Below are 18,552 nucleotides of genomic sequence, written 5' to 3'. Positions count from 1 at the left end.
ATGTTTGCCTAACTCACTGACTAAACTAAGCCCTTGTACATCCATTTTCTTATTATCTTAAAACAACCCTGGGAAAGGTTGCCAGGGCAGGTGTCAGTATCCACTTTTAGAGATGAAGAATCTGGGACTCAGAGAAATGAAGTAACTGACTTACGATCATGTGATCTGTTCAGCGTGGATCTAGTTTGTGAATTCCACACCCAATGCTTTTTCACTTTATCACACTGAAATCACAAATGAAAGAACTGTGCCTTATGAAGGGCATCAGGCTTTTCCACTCTCACCTGGCTTCTGTTTTTTTGTCCTGTTACAGTGAAGGAAGGAGCCCCGACCCCCAGAGGGCTCCAGTGACTGCCCCTCTCCCCGCTGCCATCCTGTCTGTGCCAGGCAGTGTAACTGGGAAACGACTGAAATCCAGACCCAGAATAGCCCCCATTCTAACGTAATGTTTGTGTCGCACAAGCACCAGCCTCTGAGAACCATGGGATGTAGGGACTCAGACCCCTGGAACAGTCCTAGGGACAGGATGGCCTTCCAGACCATGGCCTAATTGCTCGTTCTGCAAGTCCTGGCTTCTCTCCATCTCCCGACTCCTTCCCTCCTCCCTCTTCCTCCCAGCCAGGTGACATCCTTTAGTCCTTTCACCAAGTACACTTGGAGAAAGCCTGTAACCTAGCAACCACCACTTAAGATTTCCTGAGTCACCTGTGGTTTCCATGCCTGGGGCCAAGCTCGTCAGGCTAGGGCCTTAAGGAGTACCAAGCTGAGGCAGGGGAGTCCAGAGACCCTCTGATCCCTCACCACCCCTTCCAGTGCATAGCTACTTTTCCTGTTCCTCCTCAGGTCAAACCTAAATCCTTCTTGCTCTAAGACCTTGTATTGCATCTGGCCTGGGTTTTTCTTCTCTCTTAAAAAGTTTTTGACTTTTTGCCTTGGTTGCAAGGCGGCACTGGGAGGGTGGGGAAGCGGGGGAAGGAAAGTTCATGAAAGTCTCTAAAGATAAAGCCTTCGGTACCAGGTAGTCTTTATTACTGATAACACAATCAAACTTGTGAAGGGGAGCTCAGCCAGAGAAACAGATCCTTCCTAGTAAACTAGGCAGGTTCCCAGTGGGGCAGACTGTGGATGGAGGCGTTGTGGGTAGGGTTTCCAGGGACTGGTAGAATTCCAAGTGCAGGGTGTATTTTGGGAGATAGGGGAGGGACGGGCATTTGGTGATTGGGTGCTGTAGCTCCTCCTTCAGAAATGTGATTTACCTCCTGGCAGTGGGTACCACCGGAGCGCCCTCTGTGGGCTGTGCTGGCTGGGGGAACACAACAGAATGTGATCCCTTTATCACAAGATGCCTTTCATTTTTCACTTAGGGGAGGTATCACCTCCCCTGGGAGATGCTGGAAATAGGAGAGACACAGGGCTGAGGGTGAGGAGCCCTCTGTCCCAGCTCATGGGATCACCTTCTCTGTGCGGTTTCCTTACTTCAGTGCCCACAGATCATGGGGTAGTGGGCAAGTGTGTGGGCTCTGAGATGGGCCTGAATCCTGGTTCGGCCGCCCCACTTGCTGTGTGACCATGAGCGAGTCACTTACACCCTTAGTCTCAGTTCCTTGTCTGTGAAAGGGAGTAAGAAAACCTACTTTCTAGAGTTATGGGGCTAACAAGATGCCAGGCATAGTTCCTGGGCATGTAGTAGGTACTCTGTACAGGGTAATCTTCTTTCCTTACTTTGTGATGGCAAGTTTCCATACCTCTGACTTCAGGGGTGTTTAAGCCAGTGTGTCCAAGGCGCAGGTGTCAACTTCATCAGACGGGCACCTCACCAGGGCACACAGCCTCCTGTACCCAACCACCAATCAGCCTGTATATGGGGCAGGCTATCTTTCTTCCTAGCTGTCTGAAATCCCTTCCACGCTGCCTCAACGGGCACTCTACTCTGGACAACAGCTGGGGCCCTTCCTTTATTCTTCATCAGAATCTAGGGTGTATTCAAGGGGTGGGGAATGAGGATGACTCATCCAATTAAGACTGAGGCTGCCAGCAGACCTAGGCAAGAGTGGATTCCTCCCCCACCACAGAAAAGCCTCATTAGGGCCTCTTCCTGCCCATTTCCAACATCAGCCCAGAGGAAGGACTTAGGGCTCAAGTGAGCTTGATTTGAGATGGTGTGACGCAGGTGGCAGCAGTCAGAACCGTAAGTTCCACCTGTTCATGTGGACTGACTGCCACTCCAAGGGTCCCGCAAAATGGCCTCAGACATTGTCCCCTGGTCCCCCTGCTGCTGACCATGCAGCCTTGATCAGAGGGTTGAGTCAGCCACATTCTTTTCACTACCTGCCCTGCTCCCTCCTTCTCCTGAGCATAGTCCAGCACGTGGAGGCTAGAGGGATGGGTATCAAAGGATGCACCTGTCCACCTGTGAGCACCTTTATGCCTATTCAGGTAAAACTGGGATGTTGGAAAGCGGATTTCAGGTAAGGGCTGGAGGCTAGAGGGAGGGGTCATCTTGGTTTTCAGACTCAGGAGCTGCACGATTTTGGTAAGAAAGAGTTGGGAGCTGTGAACTCTTTTGCTGTTTAATAAGGTGATCACGACAGCAGGAAGGGAAACCTCTGAAAGACCTCGGCCACTTCCCCATGTTTATTGAGGAAATTATAAGAGGAACAGGGGCTTCTAATAAAACCTGTGGATCTGGGTTATAAACAAGGAAGGATTTCCTGCCCACGAGCATCAGAAAGTGAAAATACCAGCAGGTGGTGAGGTGAGAGGCTGTGGTATCACCTCCCCTGGAAGATGCTGGAACTAGGAGAGACACAGGGCTGAGGGTGAGGAGCCCTCGGTTCCAGCCCACATTTTGCCATAAAGGGGCTGTGCCCCTCTGAGCAAGTCATAGCCTTTCTGGTGTCTGCAAAACTAGAAGGAAGCAGAGGAAGAAGACAGCAGCTTGAGATCTCCCCCAGCCCCCCCATTCTTTCCTCCTAGGGGTCTACAGGGTGGGAAACCATAGAGAAAGAATTGCTTAACCATAGTGACAAAACAGCAGGTTTCAAAATGGACATCCTTGTGTTCTTCTGGGAGGTCTGCACAGGGGTCTGGCCCACCTGCTCTCATGAGCACTGCCAGCTACCCAAGGTTCAGTCACCAGAAAGGACTTCACTGGGGGTCTTTCCCCAGCCTTGTCGCTGCCATCATCTCATTCCCTCCAGTTAGCCCAGGACATGGGGGCCTTGTGACAGCTGCAGCTATTGCTAGTGGACCAGCTCCTTGTAGACCTCGAGCACTGCCTGCAGGCCTAATCATGCTGTCTGTAGGAGCCTGACATTTCTGGGGTGCCTGCTGCCTTCTCACAGGATGCCAGGACAGCAGGCAGAGAGCATAAGGGCTCAAACCATCCCAATTTTGGCCCATCCTCTAAAAGCAAAAACATGTCTGTCTTTCCCAGATTACCAGGCAGGGGCCTGGTTGGGCACTGGGGCCACTTGAGGCTCTATCTTCCACTCTTCCTAATGCAGAGGACAGCAGTGCCTTCCTGGGGGTCTGGGCAGCCTGCAGAGGAGCAGACACAGCAGCCTGGAAGCACAGCCGCAGACCACTCAAACACAGCTCTTTAAATGCCCATTAGTAAGGTAATATCGCCATTTCCAGAGCCAGCAGCATCCTCCATTCTTCTTAATTAAAAAGAGCTCCATGTCCTGGCAGAGCCGAGATGTCTCTGAATGATTTACACACCGGCTCGGCTGCTCCAGCTGGGAAATCGGCAAGGAAGATTGATTGGCAGATGGGCCAGCCTGCCTGTCATGGATGGTGTGTGCCTGCGCTGGGAGGCAGCACAAGGGGGGCTGGCTCTGGCTGGCAGGTTCTGGTGACCCACAGTCCAGTCCACGGGGCCCTGCAGGCCCAGAGGTAAGGTCTTCTGCCAACACATGGTTGAACAAAGGGCTTTCCTGTTTACCTTCTGCTGGGGTCCCTCATCCTAGCAAAACTATCTTATCGGGAGGACAGGAGCTCAGGCTGTGAGGCTGTTGTCTCATCTCTACCCAGGAGAGAAAGGGGCCACGCCCTAGAGAGTCCCTCCTTCCCAGGTGTATATTGCTCACTGAGAAATCCCGTTTACTGGGCTTTTGTTCGATCATTACGCTGTCTTTAGGTGAAAGATTTCTCATGGCCTATCACTCTTTCCTTGCCTCCCTGCTAGCACCAAATTTTGTCTGAACCTGATGTCTGGTGAGGTCCAAGGTTTTGGACCCTTCTACAGGGCTGGGAAGGGACAGATGGGGGCCCGTAAGTTGGACTGGAACGGGGTGACACTCAGCCCGGGGGGAGCCAGGAAGTGAGAGCAATCCCCCTCAGAGGTTCCGGCCCTGTTGTGCCTCTTCCTCTTGCCAGGTCTTGGAGCAGCTTCTAATGGAGCATTCTCGTTCCCCACCCCATGTCTCTGCTGACTTCTAAGAGCCCACCTTCCTCCATGGGTGCCAGGGAAGCAGGTCCAGCTGGAAAGAGGTGCCAGTCCACTGTGGTGGGTATGAGGAATGGAGTAGATTTCTCTCTGGCACTGTTTCTTCTAACTTCTTTTTCCCCTAGGGTTTCACATCACATACAAAAGTGAAAGCACACACATGTGTGCACATACATACACATGTGCACACATGCACACACATACGTGAGCACAAAGACATGCCCATGCACATATGTGGGTTTGCACACATGGACATGCATACATGCCTTCTTTCCTAGAAGTTCTGGAGAAGAGCCAGGCAGAGGCCCATTATAGAGGGGGTGGGGCTGGAGAGCTGCCATCATCCAGGGCCCTGCTTGAACCCTCTTCTCCCACGGGAGACCAACAATCTGCAGCAGCAGCAAGGTGGCCATCTGGTGTGATGACCTGTGTTCTCTCTGTGCTAGGATGGAGAGAAAGTGGGGAGGTATGATGGGCGGGCTGCAAGTGGGCTGTGTGTGTGTGTGCAAGAACAGGTGCAAGAGCCCAGGAAGGGGGAGAAGCAGGCCTTGAGAGAATCAGAAGGCCCATGCGTCCTCATCAGCAGGCCCTCCCAGGGCAGGCGTGTGTGCACCTGGCAGGTCTGAGGAGCCCAGGGAATCTGTTTTCCCAGTTGAAGAGAGAGCAGCAAGGTACAGCCTTTGAGCATTCTTCCCTAGCCTGTCCCCAGGAGAATGTGGCCCCTGCTCAGAGCCCAGGAGCCATCAGGCCTTCCCTGGACATCTCTCGGCAAGAAGCAGGATGACACCACTATTCATGCCCTGACCTAATGGCTGGTGCCACAGGAGGGACGACCACCAGGGATCCTGTGTGTCATTTTGTCCTTGGTCATCCTGGTCCAGAAAGGGCTATTTGCCTCCTTGGATGTCATCACCCCCCCATAATCCCAGCCTCGGGAGTTCTCCTCTGAGCTTGGCACAGACTCCCCCCAGATCACAGGTGAAGGCCTCTTGCAATACCTTAGGGCTGGGTTAGCAAACAGTGATTCACGGGCCAAAGCCAGTGTGCCTTCTGCTTTTCCACGGCCGGTGCTCTAAGAATGTTTAGTACATTTTAAAATGGTTAAGAAAAAAAATCCAAAGAAAACTATTTTGTGATGCATGAAAATTACATGAAATTCACATTTCAGTGTCTATAAATTAAGTTATATTGAAACACAGCCATGCTCCTTCGTCTATGTGTTGTCTGTGCCTGCCTTCCTGCTCCAACGGTGCAGTGGGATCGCTGCAGTAGAAAGTGCATGGCCTGCAAAGGGTAAAACACTTCCAATCTGGCCATTTACAGAAAATGTCTGTGCCCCTCTCCACCCTCCTTAGGTTATTTTAGGGGAAAGAGAGGAACACCACCTGTTTCTTGACAACTTGTTTCTCACTTACCTTGACACATTAAGTTGGCATAGCAATATCTTGTAACAATGGAAGGAAACTTACATTTCCTGGGCACCTACTGTATACTAGGCACATCTCTGTTTATTGCAAAAATCTCTACAGCACGTTTGAGAAGAACATGCTTTAATTTCTTATGTAATGAAGGTACAGTGGCTCAGAGACATTAGGAAACTCGCCCCAGCTCTTATAGCTCAAGCTAGTCAGAGGAAGATTTTGGATTCAAATCCAGGTCTGTCCATATTGTCTCCAGGCCACTCTGATTCTAAGGTGACCTCCAGCAGCCCAGGGAGGACCCACTCAAATGCTACTGCTTGGACATCCCCAAGAGTAGATGGGGGAATTGAGCTCTAGGGCCCCAGACCCCATGACAGGCTCCCTCAGGCTCAGAGCCTGGTCATTGGGGTGTAGGCAGCAAGTCAACACGTCAGTGGCAACTTCACATCAGTACCTCTTTCCTCCTGGTGCCAGCTTCCTCTTGGTATACCTCCTTTCATCACTATTAGCTTTCCTTTGGGAAGATTCAATTTGCATTTAAATAGAAAGCCTCCGGAATGACTCTGATATTGTTAAGGTGCTAATCACAAATTCATTCCTCTTTAAATATTAAGGCACTTCAGTTCATCTCAAGGGTGACGGAGGCAGAGGGAAGGCTTGGTATTTATGAGTAATGAACAGTGAGCGGTTTATTGTGAAGCCCTTACAGCTCCCCACCAGCAGAGGGCAGAGAAGGAGGTGTTCTCAAGACCCACGAGAGTGGGGTGTGTCTAAAGCCAACTAAAATGTCTAACAGAAATAATCCTTGAGAGAAGCCAGAAGCCAAGGAGTGGGATAGAAACTGCTAACGTGGGGCACAAGGATGCCCACAGGTTGTCAGTTTCATAAGTTGCTTGTAAGTGTCTCAGGGTGGGGTCCGTGCGTGGCTTACCCCTCTTTCCCACCACCAAGGCCAATGCCTGGTGGGCAGTGGGGACTCCAGGAATGCTTGTTGAATGAATGAATGAATGGATGGATGGATGAGTCAAGCAATCAATTATAGAAGAGATCGTTCATTGAACTACTGGTTGAGTCAGGCATTGTACTAGATGATTTTCATAAATCTCCCTGTTCAATGATTTAAATCCTCTGCATTTCCCCAAGAGCTGTGCAGATGATACACTAATTCTTGAGAACAGTACTTTGCATTTTATGTACTGATTTATCATTTCACATTCCTATGCCATGGTTAGTAATTGCAGTAAAATTGGGAGGTAAATCAAGTTTTATTATTTCCATTTCACGGGGGGGAACACACCCAGGGAAGGTGAGGAGCCTAGTCTCAGTTCCATCGGAAGCTCAGCCAGGATCCGACCCCTGGTCTTGGGGCTCCCCTACTGGGTCTTCAGGTATCACACTCCTCCTGCCCCCAGTGTTGGGCTGGTTAGTTACAGCATCACACCCCAAACCTGGCCTTTATCCTCGAGATGCTGGGATCCCCAAGTCCAGGCCAGCCTCTGGCCAGGCTCGGTGTCTGGGCTCTAGCCAAACCCCTCTGAGGTGAGCGCAGCAGACCTCTCCTTCCCTGCCCCCACGCCCAGGCCTGGTGCCCTCTGCTGCATACACCCCTCCCTGCTGGCTGAAAGCCTATCTCCTTCAGTCCTCAGCCCCAATGTTCCATCCTCCAGGAGCCAGGTGCATTCCTGCAAGCCAGAGCAAACCTTCCCATGCTTTCATATAACTTTATCTATGACTATGTTACCACTTATGAATGCTTCCCCTGGTAATAGACACCACCAATATTGAGAGCATTATGCCAAATTTAGTACACATTTTAAGTAATTTGAATAAGTCATAATAGTTAGCTAGTAATGATGATTACTGTGCGTTAGGAATGGATCTAAGTTTTATGCATGTGTGTGAGCATGTAACTTCGCCTATGAGATAGGAGCTCTTATCATCCGCACTTTGCCGATGAGGAAACTGAGACTTGGAGAGGTTAAGTGGCTTGCTCAAGGTCGCATAGCCAGAATAGGTGTGAGATCCAGCTTGCCTGACCCCAGAATGTGCATACCCATCTGTGTGGATGGTCCATCTTCCTTACCAGGTGCTAAGCATTTGAAAGCAGGAACCGTGTTGTGTGCCCTTCTTGGAACCCCTTCAGAGCCAAGCACAACAACTGGCACATATTTGATATTCCATAAGCTGAACTGAATTTAGACCTGAAGCCAGGGGTTCTGGATGTTGGCTGAATGTTGGTCAGTCTGTGCCCCGGATGCTGATCTTTGAAGTTAATGATCTGGGTTAAAACCAGCGGGGCAGGATCATTTAACTTCAAAGTCAGAGACACCCAGCTTTGGAAGAAGGCCTTCAGAGCTCCTCACCCCTCCCAATCCCATGCCAGCCTGGTGGGGCTGAGCAGCCCTCCCCTCGACACCACTGCCTGTCTCCCCAGCAGCAGGAGTGGGGGATGGCGGCCAACACTCTGCAAATGGACTGAAATAAAAGTCACCTGACCAGGGAAAAAGGGCATCAGGTGATCACTGGCCAAAGACAAAGGAGGGAAGGGAGCCGGGGAGGGCAGGGTAGAGGTTGGCTCAGAGGATCCTCCTGAGAGCAGGCTGTGGATAGGGTCAGCAGGGCCCCAAGGGCTTCCTCCACGTTGCCAAGCCCATGCTGCTGCCTCTGGCAATAAACTGGGACACACCGGAAGTCTCTGCAGAGGGCCCTAACCCATATGCACAGAAGCCCGGTGAGGGCGGCCCTAACCCGCATGCATGGAGGCCTGGTGAGGGCGGCCCTAAGCCGCATGCACAGAGGCCCAGTGAGGGCGGCCCTAACCTGCATGCACAGAGGCCCGGTGAGGGCGGCCCTAACCTGCATGCACAGAGGCCCGGTGAGGGCGGCCCTAACCTGCATGCACAGAGGCCCGGTGAGGGCGGCCCTAACCTGCATGCACAGAGACCGGGTGAGGGCGGCCCTAAGCCGCATGCACGGAGGCCCGGGGAGGACGGCCCTAATTTGCATGCACAGAAGCCCAGTGAGGGCGGCCAAGCTCCAGGGAACGTGACCTCCCCACCAAGAGCAGCCCCCTCGCCAGAGCTGGGCACCTTTGCCTGCCTCATCCCCCAGCGTGCCTGTAAGGGGAAAGGATGAGGGGGCGGACACCCTCACACACAGAGACAATAACTGCCATGGAAACTAACCAACAAAAAGAAGACTTACGGGGCCAGACTCCTTTGCCAGATGGAGCAGAATGGGAAGAAGAGAGAAAGGGGCCATCTTTGCAATGCTGCCAGAGCGTTTAAGCAAAGGGCAAATGCCCTCAGTCCTAATCCAAGACCTGCGGGTTCCCTTCCTCTGGGGTGGTGGGGCTGGTAAAAGAGGAGGGGTGGGTTGTCGCAGGCAGCTACCCCACATCATTGCCTTTCCATGCACAGATGGGCCATCAGTGCTCAGAGAGGATGAGCAGCTGCCTTGGCAAAGCTCAGCACATCTCCCAAGTCCAGACGAACCTTTGAGGGTGATCTGGATCCCTCTGCTTGGGGCAACGGTTTGCAGAAGTTTCTTAGATGAAAAGACTAGGGTTTCAAGGTGTAACAAAACCAGGCTGCCTTTTAAGCCCAACATCTTCAGTGCCTGCCCCAAGAGCAGACCGTGCGGGGCTTTGAGAGGGCAGGACGGGCTCACGGAGGTTGGACAAGTGGCTTCGTCTGTCCATGACTCTGTGTTCTGTTTTGGGGGAACTGTCTCTCTAAAGCAAAAGAAAATCTAGGGGAATTTTTTTATTCTCTGAGAAGGTACTGTGGGGGTCAGAAGGTAAACTGTGCACCAGAAATCCCACTCCAGCTGTTGAGCTGTGGGACTTGAGGCAAGTTTCTTCATTTGTAAAATGGGACTAGTGGGGTCATGGGGAGGATTAAATGAGGCCATAGGTGTAAGGTCCGTAAAACAGCTCCAGCTGTACTGTTTGCACTATTACTCTTCTGACATCCTCCTCTCCTCAGTTTACAACTGAACCAGTCACACCAATTTCTGTCAATGGGATTAAATGTGAGGATTAATTATGAGGTTATACTTGAAGGAGCAGTTATAAGGGCATATACATTTGTCAAAAACCATCAAACTGTGGATGTTATTGTATGTAAATTACATCCTGATTTTTATGTCAGTTTATATAACCAGGTACACCAGTCCTGAGTGTCAAGAACACAGGAAATATTCATCCCACTTCTTACTCCCTGGCCCTCTCCCCAGAGAGGAAAGAGATGAAAACTAGAAAGAAAAGAGGAGAATTGCAAAGGGAGGTGTTCATACACAGGCCATGTTGATTTTGTAGGTGATAAGCTACCTATGGAGACTCAGATCTTCTGCGTGTTTCCTGAGATTTGTGTATCAACCTCTCAGCTGCAGAGGTGCCACCTGCATACTGAGTGGCTGTCATTTTTCCAGCTCCTAATTTCATAATGTGGTATAAGAAAGCAAACTGCACTGCAGTTTGTGTTATACACCTGTTCCAGGGGCTGCTCCATCCTCACTGCCACTCTGCCGTGACTGTCCCTTTGTCTCACAGACTTGGCCTGACCGGCACTTTGGCCTCTGAACAGGGTGGTCTGGTGACCATTGGCGGCAGGCTGTCACTCCTAATGAAGTGCTGGCCCAGGAGACAGGTATCCATCAGAACAGCCCACGAATGAATTCTGTGCCATATCAGAAATGCCTGATAGAGACTGCTACAGCCTGGTTGAAGAGGGAGTGTGTGTGTGTGTGTGTGTGTGTGCGCGCACGCGTAAAGGGCCTGGAGGGGGCGGAAAGCAGAACATAATTAAGAGTCAAGTAAAACTAACCCCTGGAGACAGATTATAGACCACAAGCAAACCACCTGCCTAGGCGATGGCTGCTTGGTAGATGCTGGAGGCGGAGCCCTGCTGCCACGTGGCCCCAAATCAATGGGAGCTTGGCTGTCCCTGTTTGTCCTGTGGGGTGATGCCTATAAATATAAATTCCATAACCTGTAATCTGAGAATAATTTTAAACTCAGTTCATGGCTATCCATTCTAAGCAAATATTTGGGGGCACTGGTTTCCCTTTCTATTCTGCATTGTTTGAGGTTACAAGACTGAGACAAATGCAAAGATAGTGATTGAAAGAAGATGTTTCAAATGGGAAATGCTTTCAGGGCTATTTCTCTCATCTCTCCAAAGACGTTCCCATCTAGGGACAGGGAAGAGAATGAGTTGAGATTGTGACCACTAAGATAGCCATTAAGAGGATAGGAGCCCTCAATTGCAGTGCTGAGCGTGAATCCTGACAATGAGCTGTAATGTTCAGCCCAGAACCTTCCCAGTGATGGAAACGAGCAACAGCTCTTTCAGTAGTGGCCTGGTATTAGGCAGCGAAATAGAGTGTTCCAGTTGAAATTAGCAGGCTGGGGTCCAGGTTGAAAAGCAAACAAAGGCAGGCAGCCCAGAGTCAGCTGGGGTTCTGGGATCCAGATAAGCCACCAAGCAGGGTTTATCTGCAGCTGTCAGCATTGATCAGCCCAGGGTCTACTGCCAAGGCTCTTCTCTACTCAGCCACCCCCCTCCCCTCCAGAGAGGCCCAAACTGAAACACAAAAAGGTGTTGGATCTGAAATCTTGCCTAATTTAAGCTCTGCTCACAAAATAGGCCAGAGAACACAGGGAGGGGTGGAAACCAGGTACGTAAATGTCAGCCCAGCAGCTGAGTTGAAGCCATTAGCCAGATAGGGCATCCAATTAGAAGCCATTGAATCAGAGCAGTAAAGAGGGGGCCTGACATCAGAGGGCATTTCGGGGAGGGCCAGTCTACGTGGGCAGGATGGAGCACAGGCGGCAGTCCATAGCAGATTACTTTAAGATGTGCAAATGGCAGCAGCAGTTGCCTTCCGCACGACCGGGCCCCCAATCCAGATACTCTTCATAAAATGCCCACATGATTCCTTTGTCCTGCTCCCAAATCCTGTCTCAGGCAGGCCAGCAATCTCGTGGGCTACTTTAGAAAAGACTTCTCCCTTCTGCCTGGACCCAAAGACAAAATGGGCAGCTTTCAGACACTCCACGATTAGCAGAACAAAGGAAGGGAGCAAATCCTTTGGCAAATAGCGCCTAGGAGGTTTCATTTTGTTCCCGTGCAAACCTATTCAAAAGGCTGCTGAGATACATCTGTCTGCCTGTGCATGGGACAAAAGAGAACTGTTTGCATGGAGACATTTTCATTTACCTGTAATAATTTTATTTTGTAAACAGTGTTTGCCAGTGTTGAGTCTTTTTTTTCCTCTTTCATAAATTCTCATTTCCTTGACCAGAGAAGGAAAACATTAACATTTCTCCCTTTTCTCCTAAATTGGAAGATTTCAGATTAAGTCTCTTCAAAGCCACATATGTGAGTGATGCCCATGTGCTGTGGATTCCAGGATTTAAGAAGGGAAGTCTACTCTGAAAATGAAAACAGAAAGTAGCTCTGATTTAGGACAACTGAGCCTCATTTTTTCATTTAACAAATAGCTGACGGCACCTTCTGAATATAAAGCATGAGGTGGCATGCCTGATGCGGTCAGGGTGCTCCGGAAGCTTCCAGGCTCCAGTGGGGATAAGTCCCAGGACATCCTTCTCCAGAGTGGAAGGGAGCATGTGTTAAGTGACACATGATCAGTCTGCTCTTTTCACTTTGGGAGTGGAGAGGAAGAAGGAATCATAATTGTCTGAGGAGGCCAGAGAAGACCTGTGAGAGCGGTGTCTTTGAGCTGGGCCTTCAAAGGGGTGGCAGATTTTGGCAAAGTAAAGGGAGGGCATTCAAACAGACACAAAGTGGATACGTGTATGCGGACGGGGCTGTGGTTGGGACTGACGATAGGGTCACCCTATTAAATACCTGATACCCGGTTATATTTGAATATTTGCGTTATACTAAGAAATTACTTCTCATTTGTCTGAAATTCTGATTTAACTGGACATCCTATATTTTTATTTACTAAATCTTATAACCCTATGACAGGAGCAAGTGACCATTCTCCTATATCAAGTCCCCACAGTATTTCAGGTGCTTGAATATGTTCTGTGAAACCATTGCAACTACCTCTGCAGAGTGTGAGTCAGCACACCCATTTTATAGGTGAGAAAGCCAAGGCTTACAGGGCTTAAGCAACTTGTGACTCCAGTCGGGTTCACAAGTAGCAGTGTCAGGACTTCACCCTTGGCCTGTCCAACCTCAAAGATGCTTGTGATCATGGACGGGTCAGGTGGCTGGGAAAGCAAGAGACAGCCCTTGCTTGAATGCCAGGCTAAGGAGCTAGGCTTCTCAGAAGGCAGTGGAGGGTCCTTGAAAGTCTTTGAGCAAGGGAGAGAAATGACCAGAGCAGTGGATTATTAACTGGATTATTAGCTAGCAGCAGACTGTAAAATGGGTTTGGTCCAGGGGAAGAGTTTAGAGATGAGGAGACCCTGCATGTTCCTCTCCACAACGATTTGTAGAGCACCTACTAGGTGCCAGGCACTATGCTAGGCACCAAGGTCATGATAGTGAGAAGAAAAGGCATAGTCTCTGTCTTACAGTCTAACTGATTTCAGAGCAACCCATTTCAATAAAGGGTGATGAGTTTTATGAGAGCAGAACTTGGCCTGTTTAGAAGATTGTTAAAATAGCCTATGGTGAGGAGATGAGGACCTAAATTAGGGCAGTGGAAATGTAAATATATGGAACATTCGTAAACCAAGATTTTTAAATATATTCAGGACGTGACCAAGGGATTTAATTCTCAATTATAAGGATTGTTGGAAAGGAAGAAACACAGATCATTAAAATCCATTGATCACTTCAAATTCTGATTTTTCAGGTACTCATGCTCCCTCACCTCTTCCATGGGTTGGCGGATATATTTGTGTCTAGTCACACACAAAATGGAAAGCTTTGTGACTAAGAGTAAATGCTTCAAAACCTAAATGTAAGTGCTAAACACCTAAGGGAAGAAAAAATAGGCATAAATCTTCACAACCTTGGATCAGAAAAGGGTTTCTTTTTGTTTCAGCTTTTTTGTGATATAATTGACATAACATGTAAGTTTCAGGTGTACAAGTGATGATTTGATGCACGTATATATTGCAAAATGATTACTGCAATAAAGTTGGTTAAGAACTCCATCACCCCACATAATTACCATTTTTGGTGCATGTGGTGATAACATTTAAGATCTACTCTCTTAGCAATTTTGAAGTACATAATACAGTATTGTTAACTCAGGCAATGGCTTCTTAGATATGACATCAAAAGCAGAAGAAACAAAAGCCTTTTGTATCACCACTTCATTTCTTTCTTTTTGGACTAATAATATTCCATTGTATGGTTATGACACGTTTTTAAAATCCATTCATCAGGTGATAAGAGTTTCTTTTTGGAGTGAGTATAATGTTCTAAAATTGATCATGGTGAAGATTGTACAACTCTGGTAAAAGCCATGGAATTATACAACTTAAATCGTTGAATTGTATGGCATGTTAATTATATCTCAGTAAAGCTTTTTTTTTTTTTTTAAAGAGCAAAGTTTTCAGCATCAGACAGATACAGGTTTATATCCCAGTTCTCTGCTTGGTTTTGAATAAATCAACTTTCTGAGTCTCAATTTCTTCATCTGTAAAATCAGGATTATTGTAATGCCTATTTCACGGGGTTGCTGAGAAGATTAAATGAAACAATGCGTGTAAAATACTAGCACTGTTCCAGGCATATAAGCTTTTAATTAATGTTACTTATGCTACTAATTTTGGATGAGGGAACTTTTGTGTGTTCAAAACTAGGAAATAGTTTTGAGATTCTTGAATTCTTGAAACACAGTCCTCAGAATTAAAAAACCAAACTGGAAGCCTCCCAATTAGATGAATTCAGGTTCATGGTTTCACAGCTAACTTAGCAGAGAGTATTTATATTAACTTCACAACCCTTGAGTGGAATTCTACAAAGGCATCTTTGGGAAGTATGTGGTTGACTAAACGATGGTGTAAATGAGCACAAGAAAAACAAGGAGAAGTCCTACCACAACTTCTGTAGCCTCCACACATGTTTATTTTTCTGTCATTTAAATATGAACTGTGAAAATTAAATACTCGAATTGACATATTCAAGTTACGCTGTGAAAGCGCCACTGCCTGGGAACGTATGAAAAAACTTGCTAACTAGTTCAACTGGAAAATAATGTAAAATAGTATAAAGCAAAAAAAGAAATCACCTAGAGTGGCCCTCTAATAGTTTAAATTTCTTCTAATCCTCCTGTCCAACTTAAATGGGGAAAAACTTACCAGTTTAGTCCAATTAAAGGGTCTCAGTCTGGGTGAGGACACACTGCTGCCTTAACAGCAACCATGATTTTATGAATACCTGCTGTATACAAAGAGTTTTCCATGTATCACCTACAGCACAAAACCCATGCGGGGGAGGGATTTTAACTCCCACTTTATAGAGGAGAAGATGGAGGCCCCGAGTTAGGTTTCCAAGATCATGGAGGTAGCAGGTGGCAGTACCAGAACCCTGAACCCCATGAGTCTGATAACCTCTAGAAGGTTCTCCTGCTACATTCCCTGGGGCCTCGCTATTTCTTGACTTGGTTCTCCAGTGAAGATGAATCTTAATGTCATACTCTCTCGTCTTCTCTGAGCTGGATCATTTGAAGTCTTTTAAACTGCTCTACAGTGGATGTCACCCAAAGCAATGGAGGTAAATGTAAGCAGCAGAGGCCTGTGTTCCTCCCCCAGAGATTCTGATGCAAGTGGTCGGGCCACAGCCTGCAGTCAGAGAGCACTTAAAAGTCCCCAGGTGGTTCTAATGGGCAGCCTAACACAGTGGTCACTGAATTAGGGAAATCAGCACAGTGATTCTGAGGCTTCCGTCCAAACCGGCATCATGAAGAACTTAACAGATGCTCTAATCTCCACGTACCATTGGCCAGATCACATTTGCCCAGAAGCTGCTGGGCTTTTAAGAGAAAGAAGAAAAGCACTCTCTTACTAGGTCTAAAGGCAGCCCAGCCCAAACGCTTGCACGGGTGGCTCCTGGGAGATAAGAAGACCAAGCCTGGGCGCAGAGCCAGCAATCCCAGGGTCAGGCAGTTGTTCAACCAGGGGAATCGTTGTGTGAACAAAATGTACCACAGCAGCAGTTTGCGGAATTTGATCTCAGAGGGCTGGCCTCTCCTCCCAGCCCTGCTTGGTGGCCTCAACAGCGAAGACAGCTGGTTAAGCACCCAGCTCTTTCTTATCTGGCTTCTGCCCAACCCTCCGAGAGCAAGGGGCAACTTGGCCCCAAAACAGGCTGGGAGAATCTGTGTCACTTTGGGAACCAGACAAGAAAGACATTAGAGAATGACAGGAGGGTGATTAGGAGCTACAGGCAATAAATACCCATGTGTTGCCCTTGGGTTTCTCTATAGTTTGCAAAACCCACAATATTAAGACACTCTGCCTATTGTGGGGACTGTGGGAAAAAAAGCAGAATTTTAACATTCTGAATTAGTCCTCATATTAACATAAATTGAAAGATAAGATTTGCCTGCTTCTTTCCCTTTTCATATCCACATACATATTAATTTTTAATCTCAAAATCATTTACCCAGAAGCCTTACCCATCCAGGACAAAAATGTATGGGCTTGACTTATGTAGCAGTTTGGGCCCTCATTTTGAGCCCCTTTCCTTACGTTTTATTTTCAATCCTTATTTAAACTGTATTTCAAGTTAATAAACTTAATAGACTTAGCATTTATTGGATCCCTACTACCCACCAGCAGTAGGACAGGCATTAGAGATTGACTGATGATTAGGGCGTCATCTTTCTGCTCTAAGACGTTACAATCTAGTTGTGTTGTCAGGCAGCTTCGCCTGAGGAGGTCTCTCCCTGTGCACAAGGTGAAACCTCAGTCTGGATGGGGGAGGGTTGCTGACTGTGATCAAGAAAGGGTTCTTGGCCAGGTTGGAAGAATGTAGGTAGGGAAGGAATTCATCAAAGCGGGAGTGGTAGTGAATGGCAGATCCCTTACCAACTCCTGAAGCCAGGGTCACCTGGCATCCAGTGTCTGCTTGCATCTCTCCATGGTGTGGGAACTAAGCCCTTACCACCCCAGAATTTGTGGGAGCCACAGAGCACTGGATGGGGCCAGGTGATGTTCTGAGAAGTTCCCAAAGGCACAGACAGGAGAGCATGATCATACAGCGGCAGTACTGTCTGGGCCAGCCAGGCAATGGGAACCTGGGAGCCCAAATCAGAGATCTCAGTAATCCTTCCCTACTTGTCTGGGTAGGGCAGAGAGAGAGAGAAGACTAGTGCTTAAGTCTAGAGAACTGAATGAAACAGCAAAGTAACAAAGATGCTCACCACGGGGAGAGCGCCGAGGCCAAGTGCAGTTAGGCGGACAGCGATAGCTCTTTATTTAAGGCAAAGCACACACTTGAAGAAAGGGGAGTATGGGCAGCCTCAGACAGGAGACATGCTTAAAAGCTTAGGATTTAGGTCTTTTAAGAATTTTTTAAGAATGGGGCAAAGGACCAGGGTGGGTGTAGGTTTGACATGTAGTCTCCTGATGTCTATCTTCAGTGAGAGACATTATGTCACCATCCATAGTCAGTCCTCTAGATAGTCCTTTAAGATAAACGTGACACAGGAATTTCTTGATCCTGTTCTTTTCCAAGATAGTGGTGACCCTCAAGCAGTGGAAACATACCATTTAGGACTGCTTGTCCTGCGTTAAGACAGGGTCAGTTATTGGCTGATTACTACAAAGTATCTTAGGAATCTTATCTCCTAACTCCCTGGTTTTTAAAATAGTATCTTAGTCTTAAGATGGAATCCCTCCTGTTCTTACTATCTATTTATATCCCAGCATTTTTCTTCAGTAGCAGGAAGAATTTATCGTGATGTTTGTCCCATGGGCCCTGCTCTACCTCAGTTGAAAGCTACACATCTACGATTTACCAAGTGGTAACTCCAGTCTGGGCCAAGAGATTTAATTATAGTAATAATAAATCCAATCAATTCTATGAAATCTGGTTAGAGGGTTTCTCCAGCCTATAGAAGATTAGAGTCAAAAAATTCAAATGCAGGAAAGAATCACTGGAGATAACTGACAGACGAAAAGCAGAAATAACCAAATGAAACCAACAATCAGAAAGCACAGAAGTCTAGGACCATTCAATGCGGGGCGAGCTGTCCTGCAGGCCTCTGTAGGAATGCCTATTTTGATATGGTAGTAAAATGTTAGTATTAACAACAGCTATGCTGTATTCTAGATGCTGCATCATGCGCTTCAATACAGATGGTTTCATTTAGTCCTCACAGTAGCCCTGCGACAAGCACTGAGTCCCCACTCAGTAGAGGGGATGGCAGTTCAGCTGGAAGGACTCCCGGCTGGTAGGGGCAGGGTCGGAATTTGAACCTGTTGTGGGGGAAGAGATTTCCTCTACTCCTCAAGGGTCTTCTAGCTGGTCTAAGCATCAAATTGACATGAGACTGATTAACAGGAGGAAAAAAAACAAAGTTTCATTACGGACAAATGGGGAAGCCATAGACACAGCCAAAGACAGGGAGAGTGAGGACTCTAGGGCATCCTGAACCAAGGAGAAGGCGGCGGGCATCTGAGACGTCAAAGGAAAAGGGCAGTCATGCACAGGAATATGAAAAGAGCGAATGTTTGACAAATTCTTG

This window comes from Manis javanica, chromosome 11 (assembly GCF_040802235.1).
Source record: "Manis javanica isolate MJ-LG chromosome 11, MJ_LKY, whole genome shotgun sequence".
Classification (NCBI taxonomy): domain Eukaryota; kingdom Metazoa; phylum Chordata; class Mammalia; order Pholidota; family Manidae; genus Manis; species Manis javanica.
Note: the sequence above shows the minus strand (reverse complement) of the source record.